This window comes from Phacochoerus africanus, chromosome 6, assembly GCF_016906955.1.
Source record: "Phacochoerus africanus isolate WHEZ1 chromosome 6, ROS_Pafr_v1, whole genome shotgun sequence".
Lineage (NCBI taxonomy): Eukaryota > Metazoa > Chordata > Mammalia > Artiodactyla > Suidae > Phacochoerus > Phacochoerus africanus.
This window is the reverse complement of record NC_062549.1, coordinates 22,072,861-22,077,767: the sequence shown is the minus strand read 5'-3', so window position 1 is coordinate 22,077,767 and position 4,907 is coordinate 22,072,861. Positions and strand designations below refer to the sequence as shown.

The window sequence follows — 4,907 nt, the reverse complement described above, 5'->3', positions numbered from 1 at the left end:
ATAAAAACATATTCTGAGTAAATCTGATGACCATCTTAAAAGCAAGTACTGCCAAGTTCATGCTAATACTTAGGATTTTTTTGATGATAAATAATTGCCTAAAGAGGCCTAACAAATTTCTATTCAAATATAATTTATAGATAGGCAAACATAGATTTAGACATACATATACACCATTTGTGTGTCTACTTTGTGCCAAGCTCTCTGTTAAGCATTTCACCCATACATATTAACTCAGTTCATCCTCTCCATAGCACTCCAGAGAGGTTTATTATCAGAGTCAGACTTATAAGGACAGTGAGGATCCACAAGTTTAAGCGATTTGCCCAGGTTTCAAAGCCACAAAGTGAGAAGTCAGGACAAGTCCCATTATATCTATTGTCAGAAAACCCATCCTCCTTCATTGCACAGATTCAACTCTGTGCCTCTTCAAAAGTTCTCCAGCTATTTCTCTTCCCAAAAGTTTTTTCCCAGTCTTTCAAAATTTCATCTAACACAAAGAAGAAACTTTTAGTAAAGAAAATAGACAAAAAGAGGGCACTCTGTGTGTGTGTGTGTGTGTGTGTGTGTGTGTGTGTGTGTGTGTGTGTGTGTATCTCCCTACTGGCTAGATGGAAAAGTGAATGAAGATGGATGGATGGATAAATGTATGGCTACAGATGGAGAGATGGATGGAAAGCCAACAAAGTCTTCTCTATCAGACTCTACATCTTATCGTTTACTTTCTACCTTTCTCTCTAGGACATCCAATCCATAACAAACACCTAGAATTATCTATTTGATTTAAAATTACTTACAAAAATGGAGACATTAATGAACTGGTAACTTCTTAGCAGCCAAGTACTTTTTAAAAATCTTTTAGGAGTTCCCTCATGGCTCAGAGGACAGAAATCTGACTAGCATCCATGAGGATGCAGGTTCAACCCCTGGCCTCGCACAGTAGGTTAAGGATCTGGTATTGCCATGAGCTGTGGTGTAGGTCGCAGAGGCGGTTCAGATCTGGCATTGCTGTGACAGTGGTATAGGCTGGCTGCTACAGCTCCGATGTGACCACCAGCCTGGGAAACTTCATATGTCACCAGTGTAGCCCCAAAAAGACAAAAAAAAAAAATGTTTTAGAAGGCTGGCAATCACTACCACCCTTAGAACAAAACAAAGCATTTTTAAAGCAAACTAACATTCCCTAACATATCTTAAAGTTGACCGTGATAGCACCAACTATGTTCATATGCATTCTTCTGTTTCATCCTCACATCGAGGCCTGCAAAACAGATACTCTTATCGCCAGATATTCTTATTCCTTGGTTTCAAATAAGGAAATTGAGACTCAGAATACATAACTTTCCCTAGGTTGGATATCTAATATTTGACGTAGGCAGGATTTTAACTGCTTCTGCCTGGCTGTGGAGCCCCTTCTTTCTCTTTAGTGATAAGAACATTGAACTTGAGATCTATTCTCTTAAGTGCACAGTACGGTCTTGGTGCAATGTTGTAACACAGACCTCTAGAACTTATCTTGTGTGACTGACACTTTATACCCCTTGAACAACTCTCCATTTCCCTCTTCACTCAACTTCTGCCAACCTCCTCTCTGCTTCTATCAGTTTGAATATTTTAGGTTTTTCATATAAGTGGGATCATGCAGTATTTGTCCTTCTGTGCCTGGCTTATTTCAAATAGTATAAAGTCCTCCACAGTGATCCAGGTTGTTACATGTGACAAGATTTCCTTCTTTTCTAAGGCCTAATAATATCCTTAATAATTAAATTTTTTTAATTTCTCAATGGACATTTAAGTTGTATCTTCATCTTAGCTATTGTCAATGATGCTGCAATGAACATGAGAGTACAGATATTTCTTTGAGATCCTGAGTTTAATTCTTTTGGATATATACCCACAAGTGCGATTGCTAGATCATATGCTAGTTCTACTTTGAATTTTTTTTTCCCCCTGTATTCCTCCATTCAATCTGGGCTGCCACAATCAGACAGGCAGAAAGAACAAGGATGCCTTCTTCTTGCCTCTGTGGTGGAAACCTGAGTAGCAGACAGTAACTGCTCCAAGCCTGTCAAATAGATGCATTACCTCTGAATTTTTTGAGGAACTTCCATACTGCTTTCCATCGTGGCTACATCATTGCACATTCCCATCAACAGTGTACCTCTATTGTAACATCAAATTTGTCTTTTGTCTGAATCATCACTTTTGTCTATGGGGCATATATAAAGTCCAGTCCTCTCACAAAAAAAGTCAAAGATTATTCTGCATCCACCAGACCAGTAAACTGGATGATAAATCACAGTATCACACACTACAGGTGAAATTCCAACTCTGACGGAACTATTACCCTGGTAAAGATGGACACATTGATTTTTTTAAGTAATTTCTTATAGCATAGTATAGAAAGAAGAGTGGATCATATCAGCTTACAGAAGATAAATTCCTGCTTAGGGGAGGCACAATTTGAAAAATTACTTGTCAAACTTCTTTTTTTTTTTTTTCTACTTTTAGGGCAGAATTTGTGGCATATGAAAGTTCCCTGGCTAGGGGTCTAATCAGAGCTGCAGCTGCCAGCCACAGCCACAGCCACAGCCATGCAGGATCTGAGCCATGTCTGTGACCTACACCATAGTTCACAGCAAGGCAGGATACTTAACCCTCTGAGCGAGGCCAGGGATCGAACCCATGTCCTCATATCTTTTGTTCTAGTATTTGCCTCCTATGCACACCTGTTTATAGTCTAGAGAGCTTGCCTCTAGGTAAGTTATGCCAGTAAATAGTCCTTCCTTCTCAGTTCTGTGCCTTCCTTCAACAAGCACTGATTCCTACTGTGTCCAGACACTGTTGCAAGCGAGGAACGGAAAGACAGGTGAGCCAAGACTCTTGCTTCAAAGAATCCTGAACCAAAATAGAGGGCTCATCACCACGTAAGAAATGTAACAAAGTACCCTGAGAGAAAATATCCAAACCGAAGAGTCAGGAAGCACTATCCAGAGGAAAGGGTATTTGAACCAGACCTTGGGTTTTGAAAGCACATATGTGTTCTCTAAATACCCTTCAAAACAAGATTTTTCCAGCCATTTTTACAAGTAAAATGGCCCTGACCTTGAGAAATTTTTAACCATAGCGTTGCCAAGTTTTTTCTTCCATGTCTCCAAAGTCTATTGAAATTCCGAAAGAGGAGCTTCCTGGTGGGCTAGCGGTTAAGGATCCAGCATTGGCACTGCTGTGGCTCTGGTTTGATCCCCGGCCCAGGAATGTCCACATACCTCGGGCATGGCCAAAAAAAATCCCCAAAGACATCGTCTTTCAACCAGAACTGATCTTCTCTGTGACACAAAGGTGGCAGGAGACTGAGAGGACTGAAATGTCACTGTCATGTTGCTATCACAGGTGTTGTGATTAATGATCTGAGAGTAGCACTGCCATAGAACACTGTCTGAATGAACTAAACCGAGAAACAAGTGTTAGGAAAACACAAAAGCTTTTTCATCACATTCAAGGAAGACAGAGAGACCAAAGAGGCTGACAACTGCTGAAAGGGAAAGACAATGTCAGCAGGTGATAAGAAACATTAAACTCTGGGGTTATTGTTTATGCTTATGTCTTCACTGTTTAAAAAAATACGGGAGTGATGGTTAACAAAGCAGGTCACTATTATAAGTCATTCGAGTTTCCATGTCCCAGGGAATTTCATGAGAACCCCTAAATGAATGCTGTTGGAGATTTCTGGGCAAAATGAAAGTGGGGCCCAAAAGACAGGGAATTTGGTAAATGTGTTTTTCAAAAAGTGTGCATGAGAATCCTCAGCTTAAGGCAAAGCCATGTCCACCAACCATGATTCAGATCTACTTTAGAGTGTCTGGTGAGGTGGACCCATTGGGAAATAATACTGAATGAGAGAACCTTCTAGAAAAGAACTCATTGCAGGGGAAGAAGGCGTTGGCTAACAAGCCCAGCCCCATCAAAAGGCTTTGACCAAGAATTCCCATTGTGGCTCGGGGTTAAGAACCCAACTATATCCAGGAGGATGCAGGTTTGATCCCTGGCCTTGCTTAGTGGGTTAATGATCCAGCACTGCCACAAGCTGTGTGATATAGGTCACAGATGTGGCTTGGATCCCATGTTGCAGCTCCAATTCAAGCCCTAGCCAGGGAACTTCCATATGCCGCAGGTGTGGACCTAAAAAAAGAAAAAAGAAAAAAAATGTTTTGACTATTAGAGGGAATGAGCCAATGACTTGTGAGGAAACTGGCAATCTCACATATTTATAAGCAGGTGATCAGGTACTATGACCAATTTGGAATCTATCCTCCCTTTGAAAGAAGGAGAAGGGCCCAATAAAAAGTAGTTTCTGTCTTTTGTTTTTATAAATCCACTCTCTGAGCTTGAGCTGCATGCCAACCAGAAGACAAGGATTAGAACTCTGAACACTGGGGGGAATTAAGAAGTGCTCATCATCCCAGCTTCTAAAATTTTGCAAAGAGTCGCAGAAAAATTATAGTGGAATTAATCTACTTCTTAGGCTTGTTCCAGATGTGTCTAATTTATTTTTTGTTATTTTCCCTTCTGATAGAAGAATGCTCCAGCTCTACATTTGTACTTTCTCTCCAAACTCCAGCACTGGGCAGGGATTCTGCTAATGATTTGAGCGTGCGGGGTTGAGAAACAGGAGCAACTGTGCTACAGAAGTTGTTTTGCTCCTCTTTGGAAACCAGGGCCATTTGGAAGCCTGCTCTCCCTCCTTCTGTTGTCCTAGATAGAGCGGAACCTCAGTCACGCTCAACAGCCCCGAGTGAGGCTGATGTTTGTCAGATACACCTTAATGTTATGTCTGCTGTGTTTCTTAAATCCAATATTTTACAGGGAATGCAATGAGAAGGTGCTAGCATTTGATATTTGCCCAT

General features: G+C 40.9%; 1 non-coding gene across 1 annotated transcript; it reads right to left on the bottom strand.

Annotated features, from left to right (window-relative positions):
* Positions 1-1,948: 1,948 nt before the first annotated feature.
* LOC125130161 (small nucleolar RNA SNORA31) lies at positions 1,949-2,082 on the bottom strand. Its single transcript, XR_007135662.1, has one exon. It is a non-coding gene; the product is annotated as a small nucleolar RNA SNORA31 (small nucleolar RNA).
* Between the last annotated feature and the right edge of the window lie 2,825 nt (positions 2,083-4,907).